This window comes from Hyperolius riggenbachi, chromosome 11 (assembly GCF_040937935.1).
Source record: "Hyperolius riggenbachi isolate aHypRig1 chromosome 11, aHypRig1.pri, whole genome shotgun sequence".
Lineage (NCBI taxonomy): Eukaryota > Metazoa > Chordata > Amphibia > Anura > Hyperoliidae > Hyperolius > Hyperolius riggenbachi.
The window spans coordinates 164,089,553-164,104,642 of NC_090656.1; positions in this window are offsets into that span (position 1 = coordinate 164,089,553).

Genomic DNA, 15,090 nt, shown 5'->3' on the forward strand with positions numbered 1-15,090 from the left:
CGAGTCCTCCTCTTTCCCTATTAAGGCATGTACAGTGGGTTGCAAAAGTATTCGGCCCCCTTGAAGTTTTCCACATTTTGTCATATTACTGCCACAAACATGAATCAATTTTATTGGAATGAAATTGGAACATGATTCCAAACATTTTTCACAAATCAATAACTGCAAAGTGGTGTGTGCATAATTATTCGGCCCCCTTTGATCTGAGTGCAGTCAGTTGCCTATAGACATTGCCTGATGAGTGCTAATGATTAAATAGAGTGCACCTGTGTGTAATCTAATGTCAGTACAAATACAGCTGCTCTGTGAGGGCCTCAGAGGTTGTCTAAGAGAATCTTGGGAGCATCAACACAGTGAAGTCCAAAGAACACACCAGACAGGTCAGGGATAAAGTTATTGAGAAATTTAAAGCAGGCTTAGGCTACTAAAAGATTTCCAAAGCCTTGAACATCCCACGGAGCACTGTTCAAGTGATCATTCAGAAATGGAAGGAGTATGGCACAACTGTTAACTTACCAAGACAAGGCCATCCACCTAAGCTCCCAGGCCGAACAAGGAGAGCGCTGATCAGAAATGCAGTCAAGAGGCCCATGGTGACTCTGGACGAGCTGCAGAGATCTACAGCTCAGGTGGGAGACTCTGTCCATGGGACAACTATTAGTCATGCACTGTACAAAGTTGGCCTTTATGGAAGAGTGGCAAGAAGAAAGGCATTGTTAACAGAAAGCATAAGAAGTCCCGTTTGCAGTTTGCCACAAGCCATGTGGGGGACACAGCAACCATGTGGAAGAAGGTGCTCTGGTCAGATGGGACCAAAATGGAACTATTTGGCCAAAATGCAAAACGCTATGTGTGGTGGTAAACTAACACTGCACATCACTCTGAACACACCATCCCCACTGTCAAATATGGTGGTGGCAGCATCATGCTCGGGGGGTGCATCTCTTCAGCAGGGACAGGGAAGCTGGTCACAGTTGATGGGAAGATGGATGGAGCCAAATACAGGGCAAACTTGGAAGAAAACCTCTTGGAGACTGCAAAAGACTTGAGACTGGGGCGGAGGTTCACCTTCCAGCAGGACAACAACCCTAAACATAGAGCCAGGGCAACAATTGGATGGTTTAAAACAAAACATATCTATGTGTTAGAATGGCCCAGTCAAAGTCCAGATCTAAATCCAATCGAGAATCTGTGGCAAGATCTGAAAACTGATGATCACATATGATGTCCATCTAATCTGACTGAGCTGGAGCTGTTTTGCAAAGAAGAATGGGCAAGGATTTCAGTCTCTAGATGTGGAAAGCTGGTAGAGACATACCCTAAAAAATTGGCAACTGTAATTGCAGCAAAAGGTGGTTCTACAAAGTATTGACTCAGGGGGCCGAATAATTAAGCACATCCCACTTTGCAGTTATTGATTTGTAAAAAATTTTTGGAATGATGTATGATTTTCGATCCACTTCTCACATGTACACCACTTTGTATTGGTCTTTCACGTGGAATTTCAATAAAATTGATGCATGTTTGTGGCAGTAATGTGACGAAATGTGGAAAACTTCAAGGGGGCCGAATACTTTTGCAACCCACTGTAATACGTTGATTGATCCACTTTTTATTATTAGCTATACATTTGAAAATAGAGGTTTGTAAATCTTTAAGAGCGGGCCTGTGTTACTTTGATGGGCAATGATCTAAATAGGTATAGCAATCTGGGGAGAAGAGTCATTCTGATTGCTTGGATTCATCCTGTCCATGATAGTGCGGGGTAGTTCCATTTGAGGAGATCCTCCTTTAGCTTGGCTAAAATTGGCTTATAATTGAGTGTAAACAGGTCCAGAGGGTTGATAGGGATTTTAACACCCAGGTAGGTTATATATATTTAGTTTGGACTTTGAAGAGATAATCCCAAGAGGGATGTTAAGGATGTAGCCTGACTCTTATGCTGGGAATACACGTTTCGTTTTTGCCTTCGTTTTAGCCTTCGTTTCGTTCGGTAAACGAATCGAGTGTTGAAAACGTATGTGAAAATAGTCATAATCTCATTATAGTTTCGATTAATAGACCCCAAAAACGAACGACTAGTGATCGAACATGTTTGATATTATCTCTCTTTATCCATCTAATCGAGCCATTGGTAGGCTTGATGGCTGTTCAGATCGATTATATATTCGTTTATGTTAGTCCGTCCCTGTAAAAAGGGATTTTCGTTTCGTTTCTTTGCAGCCTTCGATCATTGGAAAAACGAGGGGAGGATTAGATTTTGTTAGGGGAGGATTAGATTTTCTCTGCTAGTGGTTCAATTAGAAGGGCGAAAATTGCAGGGGAAAGGGGGGTAACCCCACCTTGTTACTCGTTGGATGTGGGTATTGGTTGGGGTATTAGTGGGGAGTTTTAACTGGGCAGTGGGAGCAGAGTAAAGACATTTGGCAGCTTACATGAATGAACCTCCTATGCCCACTTTTTGAAGAGCTAAGAGCATATAGGGCCAATCAATGGTGTCAAAAGATTTCTCCATATCTAGGGAAAGCAAGGCTATTTGGAGAAGAACTCTTTTCTGACGTTATCTGGGGCCTGCCTCAGTGGGATGAATCCAACTTTATCTCTATGTATAAGGGGACCAAGAACTTTATTTAATCTAGAGACCAGTATGGAAGCAAACATTTTGTAATCAAGATTTAGTAATGATATTGCTGTAAAAAAATTTACATCCAGGGGTCACGGTTGGGCTTTGGAATGGCAGCTATAACTGACTGTAGGAATTCCTGGGCAGGAGTTTTCCAGTTAAGGATGAAGTTGAATAGCTTAATTAGGTAAGGGTGAAAATTTTGGAGATTTTTATAATAGATGGAAGAGAAGCCATCAGGTCCAGGGGCTTTGCCATGTTTTTAGTAGTTTGATGGCATTGTAGACTTCCAGTTCGGTAACTAGTAGGTTAAACGCGGTGGCTTTTTCAGGGCAAAGATGGGGGGTTATATTGCATTGGAGGAAAGAGGCAGGGTGAGGAGAGGTTGGAGAGCTAGGTTTAGTAGAGTATAGGGATGTATAGTAATCTGAGGATTCTTTATGAATTTTAACAGGATCTGAGGTAAGAGTGCCAGATTTAGTTCTAATCTGAAAAATGTTGTTAAATGATTGTGGTTCTCTGAGTTTTCTAGCTAATTATGTGCTAGGTATGTTGTATTATTGTACGTACACTCTGGACCTTGTCCACAGGATAGCCTTTTCAGTCCGGGCTGAGAGCAGGATTCCTATCTAGGCCTGTGTGCCCTCTATTTGTTTCTGAAGGTATCTGGAGGGAGTTTGGGCATGGGCCAGCTTTAGTTGGGAAAGTTTATGTTCTAAACTTAAAGATTGTTTAAATTAAGTTTGTTTACACTCTGTGGTATTTTTTGACCTCTAAAGCCCTTCTCACTGATTTAAACATTTTAAAAAGTCTGCTTTCCCAATTTACTAGGAATGATTCTGCAGACATTTTGTAATTTTGCTGAAGATTGGAAAATATTTTGAGAATTCTGGCAGAGTGGAATTTTCCAATGCAGCTCATTGCTTGGGTGACATGGCGTCATACACTCACCTTGAAGTGCTGGATTCCTAGGTTCAAGGTCCTAGGCCAGGACGCTATCCAGACTTAAAAATGTGACAAATATTTTTTTATTGAATAAACATAATATTTTACTTCTTTTTTTACATATTCATACTAGACTCCTCTAATCTGTATGTGGTTTTTACCCTGTGTTATATTTCTGTAATTTTTTCCTTAGGGCTGGTTCAGATGGGCTTCTGCAGGCGGCACATTTACCTAATGCTAAACGCTTACGCTTGTCTGCAACTGAGCAGAAAAACATTTTGTATTGGTTCCTGTCATTCTGTCATCATATTTTGAGCCCCTGCATGCAGCATCTCAAGAATTTTGACCGACTGTGATGTTTGTGCAATCACCAGCAATTGACAGTTAAGGCATAGAGATAAATGCTGCCATTCATCTCAATGTGGGGCTTGTTCGATCCTGGTGTTAAAAGACAAGATGCCAGCAGCCACCAGCCCTTACTCCATAATTATTTTTATTTTTTTAAATGTGTTCTTTTTTTTTCTTCACTTCTTCTAACTTGTTAGCAGAATGAGCTTTTTGAATTTCTAACTGTGTCCATTCTTTTGAACCAATGACAATTGGCAGCAATAAACTCCCATTGGCAAATTAAAATGAACCCCACTGTAGCTGGTCTAAACTTCCAACTTAACATTTCTGTTGATACATCTAGCTTTATGGGTGCCAATGCTAACTGCTTTGGCTTACTGCTAATAGTGGCATCTGCAGTGCTCTGTGCTTTTCGGGAAACTTTCTGTTCTGGGATGAATCAGCATATGGCTCAATGACTGGCTCTAAGACGACTCATATTTTGCTTGTGGAATCACCTCAATAAATACAGATAATCATAGCAAAGTGAATGTTGTTTAACTTATTGTGGGACCATAAGGAAACATCAGGGAGCTCTTGGGAACTGGAACAGTTGACACTGATTTTCCTAGAAATCCAGGATTATTGGCCTCAGTGGAGGCAGTAGGGGAAAAACCTGAGTTGAGCATCAGAAGACCACAACAGAGAAAAATGGCAGTAGGCTTGCCAGTTCAAAGTTTGTACTATGACCTTTAATATATTCCAGATTGGTGGGAAGTTACCAGTCTGGTAACACTGATCTCACAAGCTTAGTATATTTAATGGCTATTGTAATTCAACTGAAGGTATAACTGAAAATGGCCACTGGCCCTATAGCTAGAAGGAACATAAGGCTCAGTGTACCAGCATGTCAAACAGGAAAAGACATTGCATTATGCTTCATAAATAGCAAAAAAATACCTGTGGCCACTTGAATTTTAGCCATACATAACACCGCCAGTGTGTAAGGCAAAGTCCCCAATAAAGTGCTGTGCCATGGATTAAGACTGTGTCAATGCTTACACCATCACAAAACATGGACACTTCTTCACACACATCAATTGCATCGGACATGTCCTAATATCATTGTTATTATGACACATTTGGCTTGTGTTCGTATCCAGATAAGTAGTTTGCAATCCAGCACTGCATTGGACACAATGGATAAAGAAAAAACAAAGCTTAAAATCAGACAATGGGTCTGATTCACAAAGCGGTGCTAACCCAGTTAGAGACTTTAGGCATGATAACCATTGCACCACGCTGGTGAAAAGCCAGTTTAGGTGTGATAAGTTTAGGCATGATAAGTTTAGATCGCTTGCAAAGTCCCGCACGCAAAGCAGCGCCATTAAAATCTATGCGAAGTGCACCAGACTTTGCTAGCGCAAAACTTTTGATCAGCTGTGCACTGCGGTGCTAACCCAGTTGGCGCTTAAACTTATCACGCCTAAACTTATCACGCCTAAACTTATCACACCTAAACTTATCATGCCTAAACTGAGTTTAGGCATGATAAAGGGCTTTTCACCAGCATGCTAACTGTTAGCACCGCTTTGTGAATCAGGCCCAATTTCCAGGACATTTCACCTGTTTAAAATATCTGGGTCTAATTATGTACATGTTTTTAAATATTTTATTATTGCACCAAGATAAGCAAAACACCAACACTATAAAATTACAATGGACAAACATTGACTAAATAATGTATAAGTTAGCATTACACAAAATAAGCAATTTTATTAATTAAGCTATAGCTTCAGTAAAGTTCTTCTTTAAATCTAAGCATTGATACATACATTTTGCTTTGTCATATTATGGTCTTCTTCTGAATATATTACATTAATATAAACATGATGTTAGTCATCACAGACAATTTGTTACTGGCAATAATGTTATGAACAGCTTTGGCACCTTGTGGCCTAATTGTGCATGTTAAATCTAAGAATACAGGATGTTGTCTGCAAAATTCATCACACAGTAGTTCACTACTGTGGAGGGGTCAGAAGCAGATTCTCAGTAAGACAACTAATCTAAACGAATCCTTTACCATGTCCCCAACATAATCTTAATTGAATCAATCTTTTGGCTTTTCCTGACAATGAAAGATTGCAGGAACCTGGGAGGCCTTCTTTTCTCAAGTCCACTCATAGCAAAGAGAAAAAAAAAGTCCTCTGAAATAATTAATTTCTGCATTTTAGCCATTCTTCACTGTCTACTTTTCTAGACCCCATTCAAACTGACGCACCCACCGCTTTCTCTCTAATCAGTTCTGAGTGTTTCTCCTATCTTGCTGCCTTCAGTAGTGTCTTCAGGGTGAACTAATTTTGTTAAAACTGCCCCAAAACACAGCCTATTTATCAAAATGTGCAGACTCCTTTTTGTTTATTAATGTTCTTGCCTGAAAAGATTCTGACCTGCTATATAAAAAAATTGAGAAAAAATGCATGTCATATCCTCATAAATAAAATACGGCAAATTAATGTTAAGCAATACAAAAGCAAAGAAGTTTCATTTAGATTATTAAATACTAAACACATTTTTACTGTACCAAGGATGTTTTTTCTTAGCAGATTACAGAAATCCGTGACCAGGGTTGCTCGCCAGAGATCACGAATTCAAATTTACCCGTGATCTCGGGTAGATTTTCATCATTGCCAAACTCGAATTCGAACAGCGATACTGCTCCCAAATTCGAAGTCGAATGTACCCGAATAGTCACTCTCGAATTCGGCTGTGATCACGGGTGTTAACACGTGATCACGAATTCGGCTTCGGTATCCAGTGGATGACGTTATTGGGCCAATCAGAAGGCCCCCAACCTAGGCCCTAGCAACCAATCAGAGGAGGGGAGCCTGGCCCTCACCTCCTCTATATAAGGCGGCAGCCATCTTAGGGAGCCCGTCCTTGCTTGTGACACTGCGGTACTGAGAGCATATCCAGTGCTGCTGCGTGTCTTAGCAAGTGCTTTTCGACTGTTAAACTCAGCGTTTTACCTTCTACACACATTCTACACACATTGATTATATTGTTTTATAGTCAGTTAGTGATTTGATTGTTATAGTTCAGTCTAGTGTAGTGTACTGTATACTGTGCTAGGCTAGTGTTAGGTCTGTGTGCAGGCTAGGGCCTGCTAGCCTAGGTAGCCTTAGCCTACTAGCTTAGGTAGGTTAGGGATTATAGTTAGTTGTGTACTAGTACTAGTTTACTTAATTTGTACTGTTAGTCTGTGAGTTTTTTTAGCTTCAGTACTGTGTTAGTTACTGTACAGGCCAGCATCTGTTGTGATCTGTGACTGTCATCTGCCCAACCCTATTGATTGCATCCGTGTGTGACAGACTTTTATTGTCACTGTCTGACTGTCATACGAGCTAGTTATCGACTACTACACTACTACTAGGGATTATAGTTAGTTGTTACCTACGTACTAGTTTACTTAATTTGTACTGCTATAGTCTGTGAGTTTTAGTGCCGCAGGCTTCACTACTGTGTAATAGTTACTTCACATGCCAAGCCAGCATCTGTTGTGATCTGTGACTGTCGTCTGCTTGACCCTATTGATTGCGTCTGTGTGTGACAGACTTTTATTTGTCACTGTCTGTCACACAAGTTAGTTATCGACTACTGTAGACTACACCACTGTTAGTACTACTACTATATAAAAAAACAAAAAAAAACCTCTACCAGTGGGTGCCCATTGGACAGGGCCCTGAATGATCTGCTGGATGTGGGAGGAGGCCCTGATCCAGCTGGAACAGCAGCCACCTGCGCAGTCCACTTCTGCGCAGGATTTTGAGTTGTTGGAGGAGGAGGAGTTGGAGGTCCTGGACGTTACTGTTGAGGGGGAACAGCGGAGCGCTGCTGCAGTGTTGCAAGGGTGGAGAGAGGAGGAAGAGGCTCAGGGGCCAGAGGAGGAGGAGGACAGCATTGCGGCCGCTGGCCCTGATGTCTCTGTTGGACGGACCACCCTGTTCCCCATGGCAGTGCACACGCTGCGGTGCCTGCGCACAGACCCCAGGGTGAAGCAGATGCGTGCTCGGGAGGACGCCTGCATCAGCATGATCCTGGACCCACGGCTGAAGGGGAAGATGGGTCAGTTCCTGCCTGCTGGAGACAATGAGCAGCGAACAAGGGAGTTGCAGGAGATCCTTGTTCGGTGATTGGAGGAAGCCTTCCCCCAGCCTTCCACCCCCTCTGTCCCTGTCCAGCCAGGACAGTAGCCGGTGCCTGCAGCCAGCAGCAGCATCAGGTGCCCAGGAGACCTGCTGTCCTTGACAAAGGCACTCTACATGACAGTAGAGCAGCGGAGAGAGGAGGTGCGTTCAGCAGCATCCTCCTCTCAAAGTCACAGCCAGCACCTGACCCGGATGGTGGCCGACTACATGGGGTCCTTCAGTGGGCTTGAACCCGGCGAGGAGCCTGTGGACCCCTTGGGGTACTGGGTTAAGCAATTGCAGATCTGGAGTGAGCTGGCGCAGTACGCCCTGGAAGTCCGGTCTTGCCCCCCTTCCAGTGTGCTGTCCGAGAGGTGCTTCAGTGCGGCCGGAGGCGTGGTCACGGAGAAGCGCTCTCGTCTGTCCACAGAGTCCGTGGACGGACTCACATTTTTGAAGATCAACCAGGCCTGGATTGAAGGCACGTTCCAGGCACCTGTTGTCGGGGAGAGGAGGACATGAGGTGCCTGGGAATTATTTTTTCACAACATCAATCTTCAGTCCCCTGCTAATTTGGCCTGGTTTTTCTGTAGGTGCTGTGATACCACCGCTAGGGACCATGGCACTCCTCCTCCTCCTGCTGCTGTATTTAGCGTCACTCCTCCTGCTGCTGATGCTGTATTTAACCTTCTGCTGTCTGTATTCCCACCGACAGGGTCCACAGAATTATGCGCTGATGCCATGCACCACTAGCTATTACGCCACTACAATAGCTACATTTTTTGTTAAAAAAAAACATCTGAGGTGTCTGGGTTGAAAACTGTGCTGTCCCAGTTGTGTATTGGGCACAATGTGGGCTTTACGACTGCTGTAGGGAACCTCCTGCTGTATGGTGTTTATTATTACAGCTGTGGTACCAATGCTAGGGACCATGGCCCGTTACATTGCCGGCTGCCAAACGTTACCCCTCCTGCTGCTGCTGTATTTAACCTCCTGCTGTCGGTGTTCCCACCGACAGGGTCCACAGAATTATGCACTGCTGTCATGCGCCACTAGCTATTATGCCACTACAATAGCTACATTTTTTGTTAAAAAAAAATAATTCTAAGGTGTCTGGGTTGAAAACTGTGGTGTCCCAGTTGTGTATTGGGCACAATGTGGGCTTCACGACTGCTGTACGGAACCTCCTGCTGTATGGTGTTTATTATTACAGCCGTGGTACCAACACTAGGGACCATTGCCCGTTACATTGCCTGCTGCCAAACGTCACTCCTCCTCCTGCTGCTGCTGCTGCTGTATTTAACCTCCTGCTGTCTGTTTCCACCAACAGGGTCCACAGAATTATGCGCTGCTGCCATGCGCCACTAGCTATTACTCCCCAAATTTAGCTATGCTGTTGAAGAAAAAAAATTACAACAGTTGAGTTCTGCAAGGGAAAAAAACATTAAGTTGGGTACAAGAGGAAGAATATGAACACAAAAAAAATGGTGGTGAAGAAGAAGAATAACCATGTGAAGAAAAAGAAGAATAACCAGGTGAAGAAGAAGACGAAGAAGAAGAAGAACCAGGGGAAGAAGAAGAAGAACCAGGGGAAGAAGAAGAAGAACCAGGTGAAGAAGAAGAAGAAGAAGAAGAACCATGTGCCAGTGAAGAAGAAGATGATGAAGATGATGGTGATGAGAAAGAAGATGGTAAAACAGAAAAATAAGACGGTGAAGAAAAAGATGGAGAGAAGAAAAAAATGGTGAAGACGGTGAAGAAGAATAAACAAAAATTACACCTATTTAATTGTGATTTCCTTTTAAAAAAATGCTTTAAGGCCATCCAAATTTGTGATCACGACTATTACCCAAATTAAATTACCGATCACGACTCGAATTGAAATTCGAATTGAATTATATGGTCGTGATCACGGCCGAATCCGAATTTGACCCGGACCTGAATTCGAATGTACTCGAATCAAATTTGGGTACATTCGAGCATTCCTGTCCGTGACTATGAATTAAGAAAATAGATGACTGTCAGCAACAAACAACATCATAGATTGCCACCCAATCACCACGGCCAGGGTTTAGCACGAGGTTGTTTTTTCTATTAACCTATTTTGGTTCCTGAACGTAGAAACTACGTCCAGGAACCATGCGCGCTCCCGCGCGCTCCCGCGGCCGATCGCGTGCACGCGCGCTACCGGCCCGCGGGTCGTTAGCCAGGCAATCAGTGAATCGGGCTATGGTGCCCGATGAATCGGGCTATGGTGCCCGATCACTGATTCCTCTCCCCCGCTAAAAAAGCGACAGCTTCTCTCGGAAGCTGCGCCTTTTCTGGCTGTTACCTCCCCCATGCGTCCCTCTAAGCGTGTGTTACGCTTAGAGTGACGTCATGTAAACAAACTCATGGCCGCCATCTTTTGGCCAAAAAGTAAAACTACAACTAAAAGTTAAAAAAAATTTAAATCAACACATATTTACATTATAAGCCTATTGTTTACATCCCACCCTCCTAAAACTACCCAAATAAAATGTTTAATATAAAAAAAAAACCATTACAATAAAAAAAACATGTAAATATTTACCTAAGGGTCTAAACTTTTCAAATATCAATGTAAAGATGAAATATTTCTATATTTTTTTTATTTTAAACTTGTAAATAGTTATAGATGCAAAACAGGAAAAATGCACCTTTGTTTCCAAATAAAATATTGTCGCCATACATTGTGATAGGGTCATAATTTTAACAGTGTAATAACCGGGACATATGGGCAAATACAATACTAGAGTTTTAATTATGGAGGCATGTATTATTTTAAAACTATAACGGCTGAAAACTGAGAAATAATCAACTTTTTCCGTTTTTTTCGTATTCTTCCTGTTAAAATGCATTTACAGTAAAGTGGCGCTTAGCAAAATGTACCCCCAAAGAAAGCCTAATTGGTGGCGGAAAAAACAAGATATAGATCAGTTCATTGTGATAAGTAGTGATAAAGTTATAGGCTAATGAATGGGAGGTGAACATTTCTCAAGTGAAAACGATGAAACGCGAATGGGTTAAACAATATGGTGAACTTCGACAATATGCCACCCTAAAATTTCAGCATTAGTCCTAATTAAGTATTGGTGCCGATTCTGTTGTGTCACAGGGGTAGCAGATATTAGGGATCTTGTAAATATTTAGGAGTGTTCTGGTTCCCCCATATATTATTGTTTTTGTGGCTCCTTGTTTGGCAGCAGCTGCACAAAAGTAGTATAAATAGAAGCTTGACAAAGAAGCTATGCTGCAAAAGGTTGTGCGCCACTTCTCACTGACATATTTCCATTGAAAGATCTACTATACAATGGCATTATTGTGGAAGCAATATGTGGATTTTAGAAGATAAAATAAATGTTTGAAAGTTTAGATTGTAAAAGTACATATGGATTTATACAGATGACCTCTACACTTCGGCACTTTGTCCTAACCCTCCACATCAAAACAGAAGGCTCATCGATGCTACCCCAACAATATTTTGTGATATCAGCTAATTTCACATATCAAAAGTCAGCCCTGTCTGTCACATTCACTTATTTGCTTTGATGCTATTTGCTCTCTATGGGTATTTACATAAGAACCCAGTGTTAGACTGGTCCGGCGGAAGCTCAGGAATTTTCCCGGTGGGCCTTTAATTACATTGCCCCCGGGGGCCCCAGTGCAGAAGAGGAGGGGGCACAGTGCAGGAAGGAGGGGCAGTGGGCACAGAGCGACGGGAAGGGGGCAGCCGCCTACCCCGTCACCTGGGCCCCCCCTTCCGCGCTCCCCCATCCAGAATGTCGCACAGACAGCCAGCGGCAGCAGCGTGAAACGGCTTACCGAGAGCACAAGAGATCTGCGTTCTGCTGGTCTGGTCTTCTGCACTGTCCAATCCCACTGTCCAAGACCAGACCAGCAGCACGCAGATCTATCGGGCTCCCGGTAAGCCGTTCCATGCTGTTGCTGCTGGCTGGGCGACATTCTGGAGGGGGGAGCGCAGAAGGCGGGGCCCCGGGTGAGGCCCCCCCTTCCAGGCTAGGGACACCTATAGACCTGGCTAACTACACTGGGGGACACCTATAGACCGGCCTACCTAAACTGGGGACACCTATAGACCTGACTACCTATACTAGGGACACCTATAGACCAGGCTAACTACACTGGGGACACCCATAGACATGGCTTACTAAACTGGGGACACCTATATACCTTGCTAACTAAACCGGGGACACCTATAGACCTGTATATCTATAGTGGGAGCACCTATAGACCTGGCTGGGGCCCCAGGTGAGGGAGGGGGAGGCCCCGCCACTCTGTTCCCACTGCCCCCATTCAAGGCTAGGGACACCTATAGACCTGGCTAACTACACTGGGGACACCTATAGACTGGCCTACCTAAACCGGGGACACCTATAGACCTGACTACCTATACTAGGGACACCTATAGACCTGGCTAACTACACTGGGTACACCCATAGACTTGGCTTACTAAACTGGGGACACCTATATACCTGGCTAACTAAACTGTGGACACCTATAGACCTAACTACCTATACTGGGCACACCTATAGACCTGGCTACCTATACTGAAGGCATCTATAGATGGCTACCTATACTGGGGACACCTATAGACCTGGCTACCTATACTGGGCACACCTATAGACCTGGCTACCTATACTGGGGGCTTCTATAACTTGCTACCTATACTGGGGACACCTATAGTTAACTACCTATACTGAGAACACCTATAGCTTGCAACCTATACTGGGAGCCTCTATATATAACTACCTATACTGGGGGCACTTAAAGCTGGCTACCTATACTGGGGCAACTATAATCAGGCACTAGGTCCTTCATAGGACACTTCCCTCAGGCCCTGCATACTCTAAGGCCATCCTGCATTACTGGCAGTAACATCCACTCAGCAAAGCACCCAGCCCTCCCCAGCCAGCACTGGCTACCTCATACTAATATATATGGGCACATGGCTACTTAATTCTGCTACTAAATTATTTTATTTTGATGCGCCTGACTATTTATCTTGTTTATTGTAAGGCATCTGGCTACTTAATTATTTTATCTGGAAGTATGTGACTACTTAATATTTTTATTTAGCGGCATTTGACTACTTGATGAATTATCATGAGGCATGTAACTACTTGATTATTTTATCTAAAGTTTATCTGGTCAGACCCACTCTCTGTGAATAGCACCGCTACTTATTCTGTGTATTTTTTTTTGTTATTTTGTGTATTTTTGGGTCTGCCAATGATCCATCATGACCACGCCCATGTTCCAGTGCCCACACCCATTTTTTTTTTTTTTGCTTGCGCCGCATGTGTCCATCTCGGTTTTATGCACTGTCCTCAGAAGTGCTCACAATCTATTATCTGCCATAATCTAATGTCCTATCAAATGATGTATTTATATAGTGCAAAATTTCTTGGGTACATGCGTATGTGAGCACAAAATGGTGTGTGGGGGGGGAGACCCCAGGCTGAAACTTTCCTGGTGGGCCCTTAGTGTCCCAGTCCGACCCTGTAGCAACTTGCCCTTCAAATGAGCTTGTCAAAAGAAAACTCACCATTTCCCGTTTGCATATGATTTATTGAAACAACTAGTGGTGGCTAAATACAAGGTTTAATTTGTAGCTTGATATTATGATGCTGGCCACTGTACACTGTTTTTTTTGCTTCCTCTTTAGCTTTTCATGGCCACACATGTGCAGTGGCCCGTCAACTCGCTAGTTGGCTGGACAGAAGAGGGGTGCTGCCTGGGAAATGGAGGAACACTTAATGACAGCGTGAGCAAAGGGTGGCTGCAGGGGGCTAGTAGAAGCCCCAGGAAAGAACTTGTTTTTTTTTTTTCTTGTATTTAAGTTTAGGTTTCCTTTAAAGGATACAGTATGCGAGGCAAGCAATAAAATCTATCTTTACTTCCAGCCCCTTGTTATATCTTCATCATACATGCCTTATGCCACATTCTATGCAGTATTGTCACCCTTTCTGCAGTGATTAGATTAGAAAGTTTTCACATTAGTTTTTGCTGCCGTGGTGATGCACATACAAGGAGGCAGATATAAGGGAAAACAGAGAGGCAGCAAACATGAGTAATTATGCTTGCTAATTTGTTCAACTGGCACACCACATAAATTGTTTTCCTATAAATAATTGCTGACAGCAGTAAGTTAGTTGAAACGTCCATGGCCTAGTGTGTGAATGTCTTATAAGATCAGCACTTCGGTATGATAAATCAATACATCTGAAATGGTAAAAAAGTAGTCTGACCTAATCTAAGCTGTCACTCTACAACTGAAGACATCTGTATGTTGAAGTGGGAACTTCTCTGTGGTCGGAACACAAACGAATTCTGCAGCTGAGCTGATGTCAGATTCAGTGAGACGGGAAGCCTGCCAATCAGCCTTTTTCATCCTTTCAATGTCATTGATCAACTAATCGCAATGGAAAGCTGAAAAATATGTTGCCAATGGCATACATTTGGAAATTTTGATATCTGTATTTCGTTACAGCTGCCAGTCCAGAATAAAAGCTTTATTACAATTTATTTCAATTAAAAATAAATTTGCAAGCCCTGTGGAAAAAGAAAAGAAAAAAAACTGTGACACATTAACTGACTGTAGTTAACTTCTAATAAATATCTACATTTTAAAGGTAACCTGAAGTGAGAGGAATGTGGAGCCTGACATCTTCATTCCCTTCAAAATAATGCCAGTTGCCTGGCTGTCGTGATTTATTGGTTTTTGGGTCACACTCCTGCAACAAGCATGCAGCCAGGGGATTCAGACCAGAGTGAAAACATCTGATCTGTAAACTCATTCTGGGTTAATGACTTAAAATAGGTGAAGCATCAGAGTGGAAATCAGACAACTGGCATTGTTTATCTGAGAATGAATATGGCAGCCTCCACATTCCTCTCACTTCAAGCTACATTTAAGATATAGATGTTCATTAGAAGTTATCTACAGTTGGTTAATGTATCGTT